This window comes from Caloenas nicobarica, chromosome 3 (genome assembly GCF_036013445.1).
Source record: "Caloenas nicobarica isolate bCalNic1 chromosome 3, bCalNic1.hap1, whole genome shotgun sequence".
Classification (NCBI taxonomy): Eukaryota; Metazoa; Chordata; class Aves; order Columbiformes; family Columbidae; genus Caloenas; species Caloenas nicobarica.
The window spans coordinates 9,052,503-9,075,980 of record NC_088247.1 but is presented as its reverse complement, the minus strand read 5'-3'; positions in this window follow the sequence as shown (position 1 = coordinate 9,075,980).

Below are 23,478 nucleotides of genomic sequence, written 5' to 3'. Positions count from 1 at the left end.
TCATGCTACAAAAAAAGCCTAAATCTCCAGTACTAGCCCACTTATGGAGATACCTGTGTACCGAAAAGCTGGATTTATGCCACCATCTCATTTTACATGAGCCACTGAACTGTTCTCTCATGTTAATGTCTTCAATCGCAACAGACAACCTCTAGGGAAAACTCTACAATCCATTAGCTATCCAAGTCCCAGTGGAGGCCACTATCCTTGAAGAGATCACTTCATCATACCTCAGCTGTGTAACTCCAACAGCATCTGCAGATCCCACCACCAGCTTGTGACAAAAATCCAGGGAGTAGCATTAAAGGCTAATTTCGAGACAGTGACTAATATCAATGATTTTCAAAGCAAAAAGTGCTTATTCGCAGTGTCCTACTGGGGATAACTCTCTTGATTTTCCTCTTCTTACTCATTTTCCCCATCCCAATTAAATAACAAACCTGGTGCAAAAAACAGTTTTGATTTTTTTTTTCCACTGACTAAATGAAAATGGTTTTAAATAAAGCATCCACTACATGCCATACACAGAGCAGGCACATCTGAGACAGCTGCAGCAACAGCTCCGTGTATTAACATTTCAGAAATCTCTAAAAGTGTGACAATACACTGCCCTTCGCTACAACAATTATTATGTAATAGCTTACTTCATCAAATGCCATGTAAAGGGTAAATGGGAAAATCGTATATTCTAGTGCGAGGGATTAGCGTTAGTCAGTCACAAAAACAGACTTAAATCCCACAACTGAGCTGAAGAACCAATTCATATGGCCCTGCTTCAGAATTTGAAAGGAAGCCATTAGAGGTACTGCAATATTATGACAAATTTACATCCAAGCACAAATCTCAGCATGTTTTGCAAGTAACATTATTTCTACTTTAAATAGAGGCAAACAGTGCTTATAACAAATTACAGAAAGCAGTGCAGAACTTCTCAAACTGCTACCGCCTCAAGCCAAAAAGTATTCGTGATTGTGTTGACTTACTTGAGAAACGCATGAGGCAATGCTGCTATGCAGATTTCAGATGCAAGCAGGCTCTGGGCAAGGACAGCCTGAGTTTTTCTGCACCATTTTCCTTAGCATTAGCAGTCTATGGTTAGCTCATGCAGAACCAGCTCAGGCTGCATCTACCGGGTAACCATGCCAGCCACACCAGAGAGCAACCACAACCTGAAGGGAGGCTTCAGACTTGAACTTCAAACTTCTGAATCCCAAGAAATCACTGAATACTTCTGAATCCTGAGCAAAAATCTTGGTTCCTTCTGGCTTCAGATAAAATTCTGCAGGCTCTAAAAGCCTGATGTCTTCCCATGACATAGCTGGGAAAAGATGGTCCTGGTTGGCTCCAGCTGCCCTCAGGGCTGGATGGGGGTGATTAACGTGAAGGAGAGGGTATTCCTGAACCAGGGAACAGCTGCAAAGAGAGAGACAGGAGCTCAGTGTGGAGCAGGCGTGGGAGAGGAAATGCATTTAAACTAAACCATGGAATCTTCTGAGAGCTGTTTCTTCTTTTCTAGAAACTGCCACCACTGCTGAGCAAATTCATCAGCTGAGTGACTAATGGGAGAAACCCTGAGAGGCAGAGGTACAACTGAGCCAAAACTGCTTCCCATAAAGCCCTATTCAGCGCCTGTTTGTTTCATTTATTACTGCATAAAATATCCTTCGTGGGAAAGTGACTGACAATTATACTTTCTTCATATATCTTTTCAATCTGTGTTGTCTTGACAAAAATAGGTAGCGTCTGTCTTCAGCCCTCTTCCTTCAAAACCACCTCCTTTCTTTTTTCAATTACGTAGTTAAAAAAAAAAAAAAATCTCCTGAATTTTGCACATCACTCTTTCTAAGGGAGCCACTTCTTATTTTTCCATGCATCATCAGAAGTGATGTCAGCCTCAACTAGAGCATAAATCCACAGCCAGAAGTTTTAGTTCCCCAGGAAAAGGGGGAGAAGCAGGAGGAACAGATGAGAGGCTGAAGTGCTTTCTGTTGCCGTAGAAATCAGGTAAGGAGTGACCTCAACTCCTGATTTTACTCTGGGGTAGCAGAGAGTCAGAGTTTCCAGGCCTGAGAAGGGAGGACTCAGCCAGTCTGTCACAATGCAGCCAGTGAAACTGGCTTTATGATGCCTTCTGTTACTTGAGGTTTTAAACCTCTCAGAGGGCACAGCCAGCAGATCAGTATTTTGTTCTCAGAATAGGAAACACACGTTATTTGCTATCTTACAATATCTTTCCCTTTTCTTTCTGTTGCTGCTTGTGACCTTCTGAATTTCCACAGTGCTCTCTGTTTTGAACCCAGGTTTCCAGTGGCTTTTACCTGTCTCTGATCTCCTCTCTTTAGAGTCTATCTTATCTACATCACTTGATTTTGTACGTTTTCTTTTTGCTTTCTGTTGAGAATAGAAGGTAAGGTGATGTACCGTACAAGTCACTGCACTGAGCTATAGAAGACTTGCATTAATTCTGGCTCAGGTCCTGAACGACAGTGAGTTATTTCGTCTCCCTGAGGTCTCCTCATCTGTTCAACTGGGACTGTAAACTGCCCTGAACAGGGACATGCATCCATTGCCTATGTCTGTACCATCATTAGGAAAAAAGGCTCAGTTGCACTTGCTATCCATAGGTACCATGCAATCAAATTTGACATAGCGTCAAATGCCACCCAAACAATGCAGGGCTTTCCCCCCAGAAACCTGAGGCTGTGCCCATGGAAGAAGTAAGACAGGTATCAGATTCAACAGACCATGACTGCAAGATTCAAAATTATAAACTCAGAAATTCATATTAATAAGTAGTAAACAAACTCCTCGTTGCAGATACCTACAAGCAGTGCTGGGTGCTTTTTTTTTAGGGTGTGATATTTTGCAGGTGGCCACTGAATGGTCTGATAACGGCTATCGAAGCCGTGACTGTGATTAGCCTGGCATCACACACAAGTTAGCAGCACTTTATACACCCAGATACTCAGCAAGGCTTATTAGCCAGGACCTGGCCCTATGCTGTGTTCACATCATTCCAGTCACTTGTGACTGCAAGAAAAGCTTATTTGTTTCCTCCTGCAAAATACAGCATAAATAAATTTCCAGTCACCTTGCACTACACAGGGAATTCATGGGTTGGTCCCTGGTCAGTTAATATGACAGTACATTAGTTTCAAGCAAAAAAATGGTGGACAACTTGAAAATTTTCAAAAAAAAAAAAAAGCTAAAAGAAAACTTCCAATGAAATTATGCAAAATTATGCAAATGTGAAAGGAAGTTAAATATTTAGATTTTTAAGGATATCTTCAAAATATCTCCCCTGAGGACAGTAGAATCTGTACAAAAGGACCTAGCAACTATATTAATTTTACAGAAGATTTCTTGGATTGAATGCAGTACACATTTAAATGGGCTGTGACAAGAAATCCAGGAGTTTCAGTGTACCATATGACATATTTTATTTTTTTTATTACTACTGACATGTCAACAGATTTAGGGAAAACATTTTTTTAGTAAGCACAGCTGCTATCAATTTGGATAATGATAGTCCATCACCATTTTTTGTGTGTACAAACAAAGGGAGTGAATGTTCATGCAAAACAGGAAGTCTGTATAATTCCCATTCATAAACCGCTTGCAGATTGTACAGGGTCAAGACAAAATTATTATTTGAGTTGCTGGCCTCAGCAGTACAGATGCAGAAATAGAATAATTTTCTGGTCTTGGTAAATTTAATTTCTGTGAACTCTATCCTCATGATATCGTATACAAATAATAAATAGACACCCTCAGAGTTCCTATCACAGTAACAGCATATTCTGCCAGCACAGCCATTCATTGTATATTTCCACTGCTCTACTTTTTACATCGCTCTATTTCTGACTTCCTCAGTCTATCTGCCCAAGATCAATGATGTTCCTGCACCATTGTTGCTAGTGGCTGCTCAATGAAAAAGTAGCTGGGTAAACTAATTTTCTTTCTTTCCTTCTTCATTACTCTGAAGTGAAGGTTTAAGTATAAGATTCTTCATCTATCTCCATATCTGTAGGTAGTAAATTTTAAGGCTAATGGTAAGAAATTGTGAATATTTATAACACTTCCTCATTAGCACAAAACTTGGACTGGATTTCCCACAACTCAGTTGAATTACTTAAGCCTTATTTTTAAAGGCAATTGTTTATTTATTCTATTGCCTTGTGGAACTTCTGGCTAGATTGAACTCCCATAGATTATAATATTTTTGAGAATGACTGTTTTCCTGCTTTTGCTTTTCACATGCAGAAAACCTGCAACAACTACATTACCTGAGAATAAGGGCTTGGTCTTTTATGCTTGATTACAAACAATTAATTTTTGTCTCTATTTTAGATAAAATCTATAAAATGGTACAGCAAGATTTGTATCAGAATAAATTCCAAGATTTCCAATAGTTGAATTAACTCTCCTTGACCTTCTTGCCACACCTTCCAAGAGGAGACTGGGAGTGGAAGAAAATCTCTCCCCTTTCAAATTCTTTTTTCTAATTTTAGTTCAAAGACTAACTATTTTAGCATTCTCAGTATAAAAATAATAGAATTTGAGTATGAAAGAGGAGAAATTTGACTTAATCCACTATAAAACTCATGCCTCTTTTTTAAGTTTTTTTTTTAATTTTCTAAACCAAAATGTTTCTACCCGATACTTTTTCCTTAGAGTACCTCTTCCCACAGAAGTCACAGATGACCTATCTGACAAACACCTATTTTTAACCATGTTGAATTCGGGAGAGAAGTCTCTAGTGTATCTTTCCTGCATGGGAAAAGTAGTCTACAACATTCAAAATACTGCCACTTCTTCTAATGAAGCATAACTCAGGCTACAACAAGCATCTAGGGATATAAATGTACAGAAATGGAAGAGATCTCTCAGGTTCTGAAGCATCTTCCTGTTCAGGTGACCATGTCATATAATCTCATTAAAAATGTAATAAATTCCATTATGAAATTATTTCACATTTTTTTCTCATTGCTCCTGTGGGGAGGCTACTTCAGAACTTCATATCTCTGGTGGTTAAAATATTTCTGTTAATATCCAGATTAAATTTAGCTAGGCCCCACGAGAATGTATTTGTCTTTTAAACAACTTTGGGATTCAGTTTTACTTTCTTTTGAGTGTGGATGTAACCGTTATTTTGATCAGCTGTAGAACAGAATAAAATTCCGGATGGAGTTTCATCATGGTAGTTTCCAATGTCAATATACTTCTCTGCAATATTTGGAAATGTTTCTCCTGATCAGTACAATGAATACATGTAACTTTTTGATGGATTCATCACAGGTTCATGGTCATGCAGTCATTCTAAAATGATCTTGTGTTCCCAGGACCTTCTTTTCCTTTGCTGATTCTTGCTGATTCACCTCTAGTTTTCAAAAAAAAAAAATCTTGCTACAAGTTCCAGTAGACTTATAACTTTAATTTACATTGTACACTCATAGTCAGACCATATCTATTACACACAAAGTCTCAAGGTCAACCAGTTCTTTCTGAGAAATTTTTATCTTCCTCCGTATTACAACACCTCTTTTTTGTCATCATTCTATTTTTAAAAACCTCTAAATTTTTTTCACAGACATTAGTTAAAATATTGAATAAGATTAATCTGAAAACCAGTCCAGAAGAAACATCAACAGCAGTTTCTCTTGAGACCATTACATTCTCCTTAAGCACAACCAAATGCCTTTTTATTTGAATACCTCAGAAATTGTTCTAATCTCTATTATTCAGTTTAACTAATAATTTTCAAGCAGTGCTTTTATCCAAACAAATTTTAACTGCCTGCAGGATCCTTCTGCTTCCTCTCTGGCTACAATGGCAACAGAGAGAGGCTAGAAATTACCTCTGAATAGACACCTAATTTCTGGATGGATGAAGTTAAGCGAGATGAAGGCAATCCTATTATCTGAAATTGTGTTACTGTATTCAAACAGAGCATTCAGATTGCATCCTTGTTGTCTATAAAAGTATATGTTCATCTTATCTATACAATAAGACCAGTTTATGAAAGTGATTTTTTCCACGGAATGAGAAATAGCCAACTAGTTTACTCGGTACCATGTATAATCCCAGCCATTGGGAGCTCAACAAAGGAAATAATCACAATATTGAACTGGGTAACAAAAATTTAGGGAACTATAATGTTTTTTACAAAAATAATTTAAAATTTACTCATATTTTTTCCATTAAATTCGTCACAACAATGTTATTTTTTTGCCCTTTTTGAAAAATATTGAGGAATTGGTTCTTTGAAACCGTTACCAAAATTATTATTTTACACACAAATTTTGTGTAATATTATGTGTTTTGTTTATTATTTGGATAACAATCAGAATAGGTCATAAGTGTCAGACAAATTAGTCTATTATACTTTCTTCTAAGCCAAACAACTAAAATCTTTTGTGAGATTTTTGTCATTAAATCCTTATCTTTAAAGATCTCCGTGACTAAGCATAGAGAAAGGGCCTTCACACCTTTCAAAAGAGAACCTAGAGGAAAACATGAAATGTATTGTTCAAAAAGACACTGAAACTGTATCTAAGCAGAAATATTTGACATATTATGGACATTTAAATTTTAGGCACTAAACCAAACTACTGCGACAACTAAGTTATTATGCATTACCTACGCCATAAGAATTATACATATGCATGTTCTTAGTGGAAAAGGATTTTTTTTACCCAGCTTAGCCCAAAAGTGCAAGAACGCAGCAGGAAACCTTTTTCCTTCAAGAGACACACTATCATATCTATACTACATATTTCATATCTAATGAACCCAGTTATATTATCTAACTCAGAAATACCAACTGTGATCGTAGCTCTTAACTCATTTTTTCTTTTTTTCTTGTATTCTTATTTCTAAAAGAATGTTTTCTTTAATGTCTGAAAAAAAATAATGGAAGAGTAGCTATTGAATATGAACCAGGAAAAAAAAAAAAAGAATTAATAATGGTTTCTTAAATTCATTTTATTCAAATAAAGGGATGACCTTGTTTTTAAAGATATAGAGTTCAATTAATTTACCCTGACCTTAAGATTTGCCCAAACTCAGTGGTACAGATCCAGGCACATAACTTCGATTATCTAAGCAGATAAACACGGACTTTAAGTTCCAGCTTTAAGTTTGAAAACGTTGGTCTAAATTCAAGGCTCTTATTGAAAAAAAGGATCCCAAAGGTATTAATGCCAAAGAGCAGGACGATTTTCACTGCTATAGCTAATAGCACTGCATTTACAACTATCAGAAATAATTGAAGACAGAAAAATAGAGTCTAAGCTTAAGCACTAGTATTTGACTGTCCGGAGTGTTATTCTCATCACGTTCTTGTCAGCTAGCACTCTTCCAAGTAGTGTATAGGTATTGATCATAGAATCTTAGAATCATTTTGGATGGACGAGACCCTCAAGATCATCGAGTCCAACCATAACCTGACTCTGGCACTAAACCCTGTCCCTAAGAACCTCATCCCTGCATCTCTTAAACCCCTCCAGGGATGGTGACTCCACCACTTCCCTGGGCAGCCTGTTCCAATGCCTCACAGCCCTTTCCGTGAAGAATTTTTTTCCTAATATTCAACCTAAACCTTCCCTGGTGCAACTTAAAGTCATTTTCTCTCCTCCTATCACTTGTTACTTGGGAGAAGAGACCAACCCCCTCCATGCTCCAACCTCCTTTCAGGCAGCTGCAGACAGCGATAAGGTCTCCCCTCAGCCTCCTTTTCTCCAGGCTGAACAGCCCCAGGTCCCTCAGCTGCTCCTCGTCAGACTTGCCCTTCGTTGCCCTTCTCTGAACTCTCTCCAGCACCTCAAGGTCTTTTCTGTAGTGTGGGGCCCAAAACTGAACACAGGATTCAAGTTCAGGCCTCACCAGCACCGAGTACAGTGGCACAATCACTTTTCTAGTCCTGCTGGCCACACTATTCCTGATACAAGCCAGGATGCTGTTAGCCTTTTTGGTCACCTGGGCACATGCTGGCTCATGTTCAGCTGCTGTCAATCAACACCCCCAGATCCCTTGCTGCCAGGCAGCTTTCCAGCCACTCTTCCCTGAGCCTGCAGCTCTGCCTGGGGTTGTACTGACCCAAGTGCAGGACCCGGCACTTGGCCTTGTTAAACCTCATACAATTGGCCTCAGTCCATCGATCCAGCTGGTCCAGATCCAGCTGTAGAGCCTTCCTACCCTCCAGCAGATCAACACTCCCACACAGCTTGGTGTTGTCTGTTAGAGGCAGGAGAATTTCTTTGTCAGCAGTAAGAACAAAACTGTACCAAGTTTGGTTCCTTTCAGGGTTTGTTGCCTGTCCCCTGCAGATTATTTGTCCCCAGATGTTTCCACATGACCTCATGCTACAAACTACAATATGCAACACTTACTTTCCTCCTGTGAAAACATCACTCCAGTGGTTTGTGACACAGCCTTTACAATATTTCAGACACTTTCAAGCAGTAGTTACTTTTGTTTTTTACTTGTTTAGCTCTCAATGGAAAAGACTGTGGTGGACTTCTGTGTGGGAGTGCACAACACAAGAGAGGGTTAAGAGAAAAGTAACATGCAGAAAAAAAAGTCATATGTTATTCATTATTTCTCCAAGATAGTACTAACAAGTTAAGACTATTTAGCTGTAATTGGAAAAGCTGTCCATTACCTTGCAAAGGACCTTGGAGCTTTCTCCTACATACCACCTTTTACACTCAGCCTGTGTTGTCACATACCTGTCTCTGCATGTTTAGGGGTAGCCAGCAAAATCTGAAAGAGCTACGCAAATGCACAAGAACTCTGCAGCAGGTTTAACTGAAACTATTTCTCAAAACAATAAATCTACCTCTATCAATGCCATCATAAAATGTAAGGCTGAAGTATACACACAACGAGGTCTCGCCATTTACCTCTTGAACAACATCTCAGAACACAGCCTGTCTGGACCTTCTAACATGTTCATAAACATGTTTTTCATGCTCAACTGAAGTTGCCCCACGCTAATTTCTTCAAGCTTGGGGATAACCAGGGAAATGCCTTCTGAGAGCTGCTATGTAGGTAAGGTGTGCCTCCTGTAAGGCATATATCTCCCATACTGGTTTGGTCCTGCTATGCTCACCATCCACACTTAGTACAAGAGGCAAGTGAGACGTGTGCCTCTGGCCTCTCCTGTGACTCCGTTGGTTTGAATTTCCTTGTATTCCTGTAAATTGATGCCAAAATTTCTAAGAGAACCTGAAGGCTCTGTAGTTTTAACAAAGCAGAAGAAGTTCACATGATGCATTCCTAGGCTGCATCTAAAGCACTGAACAAAATAGGGCCAGGGACTCCTCTACTTCAAGGTACATTGACACATATTGGTTATATCCACACTGCTGAATTGGCCCTGGGTTCCCTCTGGTCCCTTTATGCTGTCCCAGTGGCTGTAGGGTATAAGTAGAGAGAGGGGATGGGGTGGGTAAAATGCTCTCTTCTTGACTCTTCGTTCTGTCTGTGATACTAACAGGCTCCCTCCTCTCCCCCCTCTAGAACTGGAGTCACCGCTGAGTTTGGCCTCGTTTCAGAAGATAAACTACAGCTGCTCTGGGAAGATGCCGTTGGCTTCCTGGGCAGAAAGTTCAAGTAAACTGAGAAATGATTGATTAGGCAAATGATGAAAAGAGCATGAGAAAAGGCCAGAAGGGGGTAGTAGGAGACTTTACCTGTATAGGTACAGAGCAGAAAATAGCCTATAAATTGAAAGAAATAAAGCTGGAGATATACAGAGCCTGATTTATAAAGACCCCGTGACTGATTTGCGTGTGCGTGACCCTTTGTGCTGCTCCAGGCACACCTCTCTCACAGATGTCTTAGCAGTGGGTTGCAAGACCTCTATAAGTTGGGGAGGCTGCACCACTCAGGCTGATGCACACACCTGGACTTGTGCATTTTTTATCTGTTATCTTTTGGTTGCTTAGAGAAGTCCAGCTAAAACCAGTTTTTCTTGAAGATCTCCACAACTTGAATCTCTTTTTCATTAAACCTCCTTTTTTCTCTTTATAAATTTTTTATAGTGGAAGACCTAGGCAAAGACTCAGATCATGCTGCTGTGACTACCCTGGATACAATGGCTGACCTCAGCACATCTCCTTCGGTGATATTTGCTCCTGTAGAGCTTCCAGAAAAAAAGTAATGCAATTTACTGCAGTCAGCAGCAGCGAAGTGTTATGTTTCCGTGGCACATTTTTAAACAAACATATTTACAGAGCAGAGAGCAGATACTGATTGAAAGCACAGGTAGCTTCTTCATCACCCTTCATCTGCACTAAAATATGAGAGGTGTGCCTTTTTTAAACCGTGCATGACCAGTTAGTCTTTAAATAATATTTTCTTTTTATTGGTAAAGTCCAGGACTAAGCCTTTCTTTTTAAATTGTAATGAGAACAAAACACAAATGAAAATCAGCAACCTAGCCCAGACTCCCTCCTTAGATGTTACAATGTAAAACTGTTGAAACTACACGACTTGGTTTAGAGATGTATCCTATGCTCTGAGTTTACCTCCTACAGATGTTCTTTCTCCTGGAACATCTGTATTAGATGCTTTTTATTGGTCATCACATGTTGATATCTACAAGTTCATTTGGAGGCTATTTCCAACATCTACAGGCCATTTTCACAAACATAGGTGTGCCTTTAAAAACGTCTTTTAAAAGGCCATCTAGTGCTAATATGACTATTAAACATAGGGAACAAGTCTCAGTTCTGCGGAGGCCGACATGTACTAGGACAAACAAAAGGAACATAGAAAACAATAGAATCACTGATTACATATTTAGCCTTAGGAAGGTCAGCAGCATAAAAACAAAACAACTTTCATTCCAGAAAATGTACCCAGCTTTATTGTCTTTGGATCATGTAGCTACAGGGGGGGTTTCTATTGATTTTTGTCTCAGCTCAGACTGTGGACTAGGAGTCTGATTGCTAACCTGCTAGGCAAAGCTATAACTGCATTATGCACAGTCCCATTCAGGGTCTTTCCCCAGACATAAAGGTTATTGACTATAGATCTTGTTTTCTACTCCCCAGTGCTATAGGGCTGCTGCTGACTACAACAGAGTGCTGGGCTGGTGGGTTGTCGGCTATTTCTTGGGACAATTCCAAATTTCAATTTCTTTTATTAACCATTTCAATATTTCTTCCTTCCATCTGGCTCTGATGCTTATACCCCAATGTGTTCTTTATGGGCTCTGCAGCACCTAGAGCAATACAGCTTTTCTTTTTGGCAGCCAGTAAGAGCCACAGACTCTTTGCCTGCCTTTACTTCTGCATGTCATATTAGTATAAGCTAGTGTAATTGACTGTAGCTGGCATATGTTGCCAATGTTGTTCAGCTGGCACAGTGAAGGGACTTCCTGAAGAAAAGCGAATTTTTTCTACAGTGTTTTCAAGTCTGTCCATGTAAACTTATAATTGCCTGGAACCTATATGTTGGAGCAAGGCTCTGACCAACAGGCAAGCAGATCTCACACTGTTTCAACAGATGTAGATGAGCAGAGACTGCCAAGTGAGTGTATTTGCATCAGTTGCGTTAACTGAAGGCATAATTTTCAGCTGAAAAGGCTACTCACAGTTTAAATAGCTCTAGGCTTAGGACTGGTTTACTGCCTTTTTGCATATTTTTTTTAAACTCAGCACCTCTGTAAACTTTGAGCTAGGTGATATCTTGGAGTGAAACGGGACATTATAATAGAAAAGTGCTTTGTCCCTTTTAAATGTGCCTTCCCTCTTTTCCCTTATTTTAATTTACCATCTGAAACTAACCAAGACAAGTCTTCTGCATTCCTGCCGAGTTTCATCTGACGAAGTCAGCAGTCTTGTTCTCTTCATTTTTTTCTGCACAACAGGGGTACTCACAATGTAGTGCGACCCCCCGGTAAGGGTGATACTACATGGATTCTTAAAAAGAAAAGCGTGTGTGCCAATTTGCCTTTAATTCTTTGAACACATTGCTGGATTGTTACTGCAGGGGAAAAGGATCGTCATACAATCTGCCTGCATTTCACCACTGCTCGTGGTGTCACATGACACTACAGAGAGATTTCTTTACTAAGTCAGAGAGCACATTACAAAGGGTAAATGTGTTGAATTGGATTAAAAGCTGGCTTGTAAAGAGGGAACAGTTTGCGCTGGAAAAGAGCGGACAATTCAGGATGATGAACAGTAATGACAGGGCTGCCGCAGCAAAGCTCAGTATTAATAACACTGACAATGACGCATATTAATAATAATACTTTGCACTTCTATAGCACTTTGTTTTTTCAAAGTATTTTACAAACATCTAATTAATCATTATCTAATTAAGAATGACTTTGAAAGGGGCTGGAGGGGCGTGTATGACAATATTTAAAATATGCCTTTGTTAGATAATGGCACAAAATAAGAGGAGGGCAGCCGCCACAAAGGCACAGAGCATACACATTCAAAATGTTTTGGATAGATGAGGTTTATGGTCTGATAATTGGCTTATGCAGTTCAGCATAGAGAAGTACAAAGTAATGAGAGAAGGGAGGATCAAAACTATCCACAGAGACTATAGCCTAAAATGAAGCACAATACAAACCAAGAATAGACTTGGACGTGATAATGGATAATGCAGTAAATCCCTCTCTACAGTGTTTGGCAGAAGCAGAAAAGGCCTTGGGATTTACATTGTATATATAATCAGTGTCTTTTTCTGTTAAATAGGGCAGTGATGAGACTACATTAGGAATATCGTGCACTTCTGGTCTCTTTAAGCCAAGTTCCCTACTAATTTACCTGGCACACAGCTCTTTTAAAGTCATGAGAATTACAGGGGTCATAATTTGACCTCATATTGTTAGTGTTGAACTTACTGCTAAAGAAATTCAGGGCCAAATCAAGATGTTTAGTTATAGATCAAGCCCATGAGCACAGAAACAAGTCAGCATCTGCAGCAGCTGGTATCATTGCCCTGTCCATCTCCTAACACAGTGAATTGGGATCTGTTGGGAAGGGCTAAAGGGGCTCCATCAGCTCACATCACTGTATCTCAAGCAAATGCAGAATTTTCTCCCCCCTGTAAGATTATTTTGAGGGGAAAGTGTTAGAAAGGGACATGATCATAAATGGAGCCAGCACAGTATACAACCAAGCATGACAACTGATTCGCAACTATGTAAATTGATATTCGAAGTCATTGCAAAGCAAATTGCACTTAAGTTTGGAAGACTAGGTGGCTGTCTCTCTCTCTTTCACCTCCCTATACCATATTCACTGAAATTCCTCTGAATATTGCAGGAACATTTGGTATTTGGAGGAGACAGCATATCTAATGAGTATCAGCTGAATCAACTCTACTTATTACAGGAAGGACATTGCTGATAATGAAAAGGCGCAGCAAAGGCCATGCAAAATGATTAAAGGTTTGAGTGCATAAGATTTGAAGGAAGATTGGCTTATAGTAGGAAAAAAGAGGCTATATATGACCCTGAAGGGACTAGATAGACACCAGCAAACCGATTAGAATAGTAATTAATTCCTTTATAATAGTAAAGTTTATATTGAACATGTGCAGGGGAAGTATTATAGCTTTCACAAGAAGAAATGCGGGCAGTATTTCTTGGCAGATATGTTGGTCCAAAAGAAGGCCATAGGAAAACCAGCAATTAAACACAAGGCAAATTTTCTTCAACCTACTCAGAAGAGCAGTTCGAAGTTAAATTAATATGGTGACTTGGTTTGTTGAAGGAAAAGATACAGTTTCTGAGGAAACACTGTAGGATGTGAGTGAGATTTCCTGTTACACTCTCCAATGATGTCACACTTATGTAGGTTAATTCCCACTTCTAGACATGTATTCAATTAAAGAATTCATACCCTGGAGAAACAGTGGTATCAGGTGGCTCTACCCACAGCTGAGGTATTGTGTAGATATAATTGCAGCTACCAAGGGACACTAATATATCTCAAACTCAGTTTTCTCTCAGCAGGTTACTCTTATCTTCACTGTCTGTACTTCTGTGGGGCATTGGTGGGGATGGAGTGGTAATGTCCCAGGTTACATGCAACGAAAGGTTCTAGGTTCATTGCTTGCTTTCACTCCTTAACAGCCTTCTTAATCATTGACCTCATTCCTATTTCTACACTTTTTATTTGACCTCAGCGATTTGTTGCTTTCCAGAGGAACACAGGGACCACACTGACTGCTTTGGTGGTCCATTTTCTACATTATTGCTGTCATGACAAGAAGCAAAATCTATATCCATGAATGAATACCCATTCATGACTTCTATAAAACGTATGTTTCAAAGTATCCCAAGTCAGATTCAAAACCTTGAGAACAAAAGACCATAAGCCTGGACAACTGCCAAACCCACAGGGAGAGAACAGGAGAGATGAAGGGCATTGTCCAAGTTCTCAAGCTGAAGTGCTTCCAGCAAGCTCTAGGAAATAGGTCACAAACCATTAGAGAATAAAGCAAAAAAAAAAAATCTTGAAATTGTTGTTTTCAGCCTTATGTGAGACAAAAATTGTTCTTAAAGGAAGCCTAGTAATCAACTTGACTCTCAGAATGTGAACCTCCACTGAGAAGACAATGCAACCCAATTTGTGGGTTGAGATAAAGACAGTTTGAGAGGTAAAGGAAAAGATGTGCATGCAAGCAAAGCAAAATAAGGAATTCATTCACTGTTTCCCATGGGCAGACAGGTGTTCAGCCATTCTCAGGAAAGCCAGGCTCCATCGCACATAATGGTTACTCAGGAAGAAAGGTACCATAACTCCAAACCTCCCCTCCTTTCTCCTTCTTTCCTCAGTTTCTATTTGTGAGCATGATGCCATATGGTATGGAATATCCCTTTGGTTAGCTGGGGTCAGCTGTCCTGGCTGTGTCTCCTCCCAGCTTTTTGTGCACCCCCAGCCAGCTCGCCAGCAGGGCAGCACGAGAAACAGAAAAGGCCTTGATGCTGTGTAAGCACTGTTCAGCAATAGCTAAAACACACTGGTGTGTTATTAACTCGGTTTTGGTCACAAATACAAAACACAACGCCATAGGAGCTACTACAAAGAAAATTAAAATCCCAACCAAAACCTGTACACACTTTCACCTTCTGTGACCCACAATTCTTTTAGCTTGTCTTCCTCGTTTTCTTTACATGTCTAGTTGACATGATTTCCACAAAACTAAAACTAAGTTAAACTCATTTTTTAATTGAAACTGTATTTAGAAAAAAATACAAAATCGGAAAGGAGGGAAGGAAGGAAGGAAGGAAGGAAGGAAGGAAGGACGGAAGGAAGGAAGGAAGGAAGGAAGGAAGGAAGGAAGGAAGGAAGGAAGAAAGGAAGGAAGGAAGGAAGGAACAATCTTAGAACACAGAATGATTCTATTTATCTTTGAGCTTGTATATTTAATCTTTAGGAGTATCCAAAACTAAAAAATCCCAGAATCGAAATGTTAACACAGAGCTTTTACCTTTTGCAAAATCTCTAGCAAGAAGTTAGAGACAGGAAAAAAAAAAGAATGAAAAGTCAGCAAGTTTGAATTCTTTACACCCTTCTTTCATAGCAAATGGGTAGATTAAAGGAAAATTCATGCAAGCTTTTTAGGAAAAAAAAAAAGCTAATGTCAAGTAAATGAATTTGAGACTGTCAAAGAAAATTTGATAATATGCTTTCTAGGTGATTCATTTCTTAATGTGCAATGTATGAATAGAGTCTCTAACCCAAGTGTGTGTCCACAAATTTGACATGCACCTGGCATCAAAGGACATCCTGACAGAAAAACTTAAAAGTTCTCATCTAGATGAATAAAATTAAATTAAATTTAAAAATACATAGCAATTACCACACTGAGAAATTCAGAGGGAGGAAAAAAATACATTCACTTTCCCACTAGATAAGATCTTAGAAAAATATGACAACTCATACTGTATACAATGCAGGCAATGTCATTTATCAAATCTAGGTAAAATGATGGTGAAGCCAAGAATTCATACTTGCCTTTAACTCTGTGTTATTTTATTAGACTTCATTTGTTTTGCATTGTTATTGGACCATATCAAAAGCAAATTTAGCATTAAAATTGCTTTTTGCACAACAACAACAACAACAAATAAGGTTTTGGACTGAACAGTTCAGGTGTGGGGTCTAATATCACAAAATCCAAACTTCCAGAGAAGAGTATGCACTTAATTGTACAATTGCCTTTCTTGCTATGGTAGCCATCCAGTGACACAGGCATTATATACTGTACTAGCATATTATCGCTGCTGTGCTTCAAGGCCAGGTCTTGTTTGGGATTAAGATCTTATCTGTTAGGAAACACAATGAACCAAAACAAACTGTGAGCCCAAAATTAGTCTCTCGAGTGTCTTTTTTGGGCTACATTAAAATACAGACCAACTTGTCTGTGTCTGCGGATGGGTATAGGTGCAATATGTTTGTCTACTTAGCTACATACATGTCAATTACCTTCACCAATCTAAAAAAAGTACTTTTCTCCTATTTTATCCTCCTTTTTCTCCCTAGTTTCGGTAAAATAAGTCAAGCTCTACACAATAAACAGCTTAGTTAAAAAAAAATATGTAGGCCATTAATCTTAAGATTCAGCTAAACCTCTGTGAGTTTTCTTAAATTTCCCAGGGGAATTTTAAAACCTCATATTTTTAAGACTTCAAATTCAAACCCTGTTCATTTAAGCCAGTCTGAGAAGAAAAGAGATATATAGTTCACTCCTCCATATACCTCCCCAGCTCTCCCATTTCACCGGTCTAATAAAACTGGAGAAGGAGTGTACAGGTAATGTTAGATGGAAGAAACAGTGGTGTTTTAAAAGGACCACAGAAGGGAAAAGACGTTAGTGGTCCTCACAGCCAGAAGAGGAAAAGATTGGCCTTCCAGCAAGAGGGGATAAAGGATAAGCCTCCAGACTAGGTAAAAGCCTTCAGCCTAAAACAATGAGGAAAATAGCCTGAGGTCTGGAGAGCCAGAAAAGGTACTGAACTAAGTGGGATGGTTAGGAGTGAGGTGTCTGTGGTCCGCTGCTGTCCAGAGAGACTTTGTGCCATGCCAGCCCCAGCACAGCTTTGCTACAACAAAAGAGATGCATATACAGGAACAAATATTCAGATGCCTGACCACTACTTACTGGGTCATCAAGAAGGAACAGTCAAATCAAAATATTTGTCGTAAATTTTAAATAGTGAGAAGAAAAATAGGTTAAAAGTAACATTTTATGATCTTTTAAGGGTGGCATGGTTCAAATACAGAGCAATAGGCTGATGCTAGTTCTAAGCTGTGTTAAATAAAAGCATAAAAAAACCTATTTTCTGTTTCCGACCATTTATATATTAGCATGTGGTCTCTTTGTCTTTCATCATTTTCTGTATATCATTCTTCTTTTAAAGTGGGATAAAAACACTGATTTAGGGAACCTAACGTTGTACTAAGTCTTTGTGGCAGTTGCACTTCCCTCCCACACGCCCTGAGAACTGATGTGGCAGTTGCGCATCTCCTTCTCAGAACTGAGGCCTTCAATGGGGCAGTTAATGGCTCTCTTTGTGAGACCTGGAGTTGGTTGACAGGGTCGTTAGCAGAGGAGGGGCCCAGAGAAGCTGAGAAGCTTCTGGAATGCCCACAGCCAGATCTGAACAGAATATAAAACGGGGTTCCCGCCGAGGACTCCCTTTGTGAGGTCTTCTCGGAGCAGCGGGTCTGCTGAGCCGGAGCCCTCCCCTTAGACGGAGACACTGTCTAAAGGAAACGTCCCGGGATTGGGAGCACCTCATCTCCTCGTTTGGGTGAGGGATAAATTACTGAATATATCCTTGAATAAGTCCTTGCCGCAATAGGCGAGTGTAAGTCCTTCCTGCAAAAGGCGAGTGTTTTTCTCTTGTGGGCAAAACAGGGCAGAGGGCTCTGGTTTTGTTTCTTGTGAGCGCGTGTATGCACACTATGGATCCTCATTATTCTTATTTTGCTGTACCCCAATAAGCTCCTCAACTGATATACGAACCTGTATCTTATCTTATCGGAGTGCTAACTAATTGTATAAACCCTGTTTCTAGTTGGTTTATTGGCTGTACTTTTCTGGCCAGAATAAAGTTTGTTTTGGACCTTGTTGTCCGCCTCAACTGATTTTGGGGTGCCTCCATGACAGTCTTGCAGCCCATAATCCAGCACTTGAAGAAGCTCTGGATTTATGTATTCAAGTACGACATGTTCTAAAGGGATTTTATTTTACTTTCATCATGTGATCCTTTTTCACTCTTCACATATATACCGCATTCCTAGTATGGAGGTAAAGAATGAGATATTGGCTTGATGAAGAAAAAAATTTGTTTCCAGTTTACATCTGAAATGAAAAGGAGTCAAAGTGACGGATGCTGAGTTTGTCATGGATGCCAGAAGCTTCAGAGGAATATTTTCACATTAGCAGTGGCCAGAATTTGAAAATGAAACTCTCAATTACCTTTTGGCTTTTCTGGAATCAACAAGAAAAAAACCATAGTGTTCAATGAAATAGGCAATTGAGCTGAAATTAAGAAGCTCTTTCAGAAGTTTGACTCCTCTAACTGTTTTGCATGGTTGTGTTAGTGTCCCTCTGGTTTTCTGCTGAATCCTAACAACTTAGTTCCTTTGTTTATCAAATGTTACATGTGCCAAAAAGATGCACTGTTTTGTTCTAATGCGACAACTAGCAAATGACAGTGCTCTGGGGAATTCCAAAGAAAAGGAAAACAAGCGCGAAATGCTAATGTGCTTCTCCATTGCCTTTCTGGATTAGAGGATCCTACACAGATATTTTGACTGCTATTTCACTGTAAATAATTTTAATAGCATTATACACTCAGAGGATAATTTGTGTTAGAAATTATGTCTGGGGATCTTCTGATCCAACTCCTAGTATAAAACAGGGCAAAATTAGAGTAGGTAGAAGAGCACTATTGACCACCTGAGTATTGAACATCTCTCAGGGCAGAGATTTCACAGCATCTCTGGGTATCCGGCTCCAATATTTGCCTTCCCTTATGTAAATATTATTCTCCATAAATCAAAATATCTTTGGTTCCATCTTCCATATTTTGCTGCTTGTCCTTTAGCTCCACTCCTCTGAAAGGAGCCTGACTCCATCTTCTCTATAGGTTGCGGAAAACAGCAATTAGATCCCTACCATCCCCTTTAGTTTTCTCTTTTCCAGATTAAGCAAACCAACTGAATCAGCCTTATGCCACCAGTCATATTCCACAACTTCCTAACCATCTTAATGACTCCTCACTGAATACTTTCCAGTTTGTCGATATCTCTTTCATTGGGGACCCAAAACCAATCACAATCTTCTTTATAATGTTTCACATGGCAAGACGACAGAAAGGGAAAAAACATCTTCCAGATAACGGTGCCTGTACTGGGCACCTTGACTTCTGTCTCAGGAATAGATCTTTTGAGATACAGTGTTCCTGATTTAGTGAAAAGCTAAAGCTAAAATCATATTGAAATGAGTTCTTGTCATTGAGGTAAGAGGGAGCAGCCCTCCAACATTACGGTTTTAGCTGCTCATAGCAAAGTCATACACAGTGAAAACTGCAGTTTTGGAGGCAGGAGAGTAAAAAGGCAGATTAATTTAAGTTTCAACAACTACATGAAGTAAAGCAATTAAATATTGCCTAAACTGGACCATTTAGATAGCTGATCATGGGTGGCATCAACAGAATGAAAGATAAAACAATCCAAATGCAGAGATATGCAGTTTTGCAGTTCAACATGGGAGGTACAGAACTACACTGCATTGTGAAGTCATCTATAGATGTCTCACTTTTAATAGATAGCCCTGCACAACAGATTTACTGTACTACACAAACAGAGACCTAGATGGGATAAATAAAATACCAAACGGTGTAACCACTTTATCAAAAGCCATCCTGTTGATGAAACTTCCCAGAAGATGGGGCTTTTGTTTCATTTGAGTGTCAGTAACTTGTTAAGTAATTTCTCGTCACAAAAATGTGTGAGGTCAGTGCTGCACCATTGCTTAAGAGAAAATCTAAAAAAAAAACCCACCACTTGTTTTCAATTTATATCAGTAGCCAGATTCTATGGTCTCTATATTTTGTTTATTTTAACTCTACTGACTGGTCTGTATCTTCCAGCCAGTAGCAGTTAAACACACTCTCAGTTAGAGCCTCCGCACATTGGCTTCACCCCAGCACTGTATTCCAGTGGCTTGTTATGTGTCTGCATGTGTGGGCAGAGGGGAGGGCAGGCGGTGAAAACTGGACAGTTTTAGCACACCATTAGAGCATCCAAGCCTGAAGTCACAGTGTTTAACGCTTGGAATGGGATGGTCAAGCAAAATGCTATCACTTTTATCTGGAATCTGGGAATAAAGCCAACTCGGATAAAACAGGAAAAAAAAAAATCTGACAGCTGTGGTAAAGCATTGTGATAGCAAATGCCAAGCAGGCCAAGAACTCCAATACTGTACTGCAAATGGAGTGTGCTTATACTGTACACTGGTGGCAGATACAGACAGCTGGATGGAAGCAATGTAAAAATGAGACCTTTCAGAGGTCACACCTGCAAGAACCTCACATTTTCTTGAGGAGGTCTGCAAGTACATTACTTCATTTCCAGTTTTGATTTAGAATTGTTTTTTTATATGGGCACTTGAAAGGAATGCCCAGTCTTCTCAATGTTGACAACAAAATCAATAGACATGCTTGAAAAACTAGAGGGGATGTTCCAGATTTCTTGGTCAACTGTTCTCCTGCTACAGTTGTGCGAGACATAGTTGCCCGGTTCAGGCAAATTTGCAGAAAAATCATTGTACTTGGAAAAAGTTCTCTGACACAGAGGTTCCTGTATACACTGAAACAACTTCAAAGCTAATGCATTATAAACAAATAATCTTACTGTATCATCCCACAATGTTATGAGATGACGACACTGTCAACAAGGCAGTCAACACCGACCCCAGTGGAAGCGAGAGCTTTGTGACACACGGTGTGAGGTAGTAAACCAAGTCTTAGATGGAGTTTTGGGGAAGAGAGCCAGAGATTCCGATGCTCTGGTGATGTACGGAATGAACAAATTTGAGAGAAAAAATGAAACAGGCAAGTCAGCTTCAGAGTTCAGCCTATGGCAATTCCAATATTTTCCTTAACACAGTAGTCTGAGGGTTCATAATAACAGAAAGACTCTTCAGCAAGAGTAAACTGCACATTTTCTAAGTGTGAGATCCCAAAAGGTACTCAGATAGGTTTTGTATTATTATCTGGGTGAGGAATGTGATATGGGTGTCCTTGGTTTACCTGTAATAGCCTTTAGATATGTTTGCATCCATTGCACTTAATATATCACTTTATTCTTTGATTTATAATCTTGTTTTATACAGAAGTATGCCAAAAACATAAAACTGAAAGAATGGGATGAACTTGTGTCTGGAATTTCCCTGGATTTCTTTTTTTAAATGTTTCATAGTGTTGTTTCTTTTTTAATTCTAATCTAGCAAGCACCTTGTTGTGACCAAAACCTGTCAGGTAAGGTAACTTGGAGGTTCCTTTAACTGAGAGGGTGTATGTAAGCTTGAATATGCCTACTGCAAAGAAACCAATTAATCCAGCCTAGTCGTCTGGCAATTTCAGATTAATGATCAGTTTGTTCTACTATTGTGTGTGGGAGCTTCCATGTCTCCCTGTAGGGAACTATTCCATCTTTTCAAAGTTTTCATTGTCACATAGAGTTCCCTGCCGCCCAACCTAATTTATTTTTCCTTGATTTTATATTTTGCATTGTATTCTGCAAACGACTCACAGCTGTGTCTCTGAATCTCCTTTTGTAATTTCTTACCAAATTTATTTCAACATCTCTTTGTACCTTGTTCTGCATCCTCCATGACACTGGCAGTATCAGTTCTGACTGATCCATCATCCTAAAGCTCATAGCTCTAGAGCATCCTAATACCTTCCACCTTCCAACTGAATATATGATCCCATTTATAATTATCTCATTTAATGGGCCTTCTGTCAGTTTTCAGCTCATATGGCAATTTTTTAAGGAAAGCAGTTTCAATTACATTTTCATATTTTTTTTATTGCTGTTCTTATTTATTTTGAAATATAATTTTAGCCATAAAAATGGGGTCTCATGCTTCTTTGACACTACTGAAGCTTCAACTCTTTCATGGATATGTTATGGGCACAAACACGTACAGCAAAATATGTGGGCAGGTATTACTTAGGAATCTCTGCTTTGTCCAGCAGTGGGTCTGTTCTGGAGCTGGGTGAACTGGCTCTGTCCAACATGGGAGCAGCCCTTGGTCTCTTCTCACAAAGTTCACCCCTGCAGCCTCCACTCTACCAACGTCTTGCCACACAAACCCAACACGAAGTCTCAGACAGCATTGACAACATTTTAACTGCCAATAAAACACAAGCGGAACCAGGAGGATTCAGCAGGGTGATCCTAACACTCCAGACCTTCAAAAGATAACCTTCCTAATTCAGGCTGTAAAAAAAATGAGAATCCATTTTTTTCAAAGAGTTATAAAATATTATGCTGTGTTGGGTTCCTTTTTCAGTATACATATTTTCCCTGGAAAACCATAATGAGTGTGATGACAGCATTTGTTTTCATTTGTTTATTTGCAGCAGACAGTGTTGTGCACCGCTAAAAGTCTGTGGCTGTGCAGCGGAGAGAAGGCTGCCATGTGCCTGGCTGTACTGAGGAAGGATGAGGAACCCTTCCAAGAGAAAAAAGGTTAAAACTGAAAATGTCTGAGGGCTGACAGAAAATTCGAGGGAAGACAAGCACAAAAAAAGTAATAACTGAGGCCCATCAAGATGAAGGGCTTATTTCATGTTCTGTTGTACTGGGTTTATCTGGGAAGGTTATGAGATGTGTCCTCTGTGAGAAGAGGCCAAGCGCTGCCCCATGCTGTAGACAGTAGGGTCCAGCTGTTGTCATTACCACTTAAAAGAATGAATCCTGTCTGCAATTGCTTCCCCAAAGATGTGTAAATCCTTTCAGTTTTAGGTCAGTCTGACAAAGATTAAGAGTAACTTGCAAAACACCTTATCACAAACTATGAAGACTACTGTCTTTGCAGTGCAGACTTTCTGAAACCTAACTATTAGTTGAGTCTTGCTTTAACATATATCTCGAGAGTGTTAGATAAAGCGCCCTTTAGCTGATTGTTCCTCATTATACGCTAAAATGAACAGGTAACCAATATGCAAATGTGTAATCTCTGGCTCTTTAAGGTGTGAATGTAGTGATAAGATTTATATATAATGGCTGTTACTTTTCCTGTTGGCATGCTGGCTTTATCCCAGCATCCAGGCTTGTGCAACTCTGTAATAAACAATATCTCGTCTCTGTGTGCTACAATTTGGCTTTTCTTTGCACACCAGGTGACAGAACCCTGGTTTTGTGACGACACAGCCATCGCCACTACAGACTCACTGCAGGACACAACTAAGATGTTTGT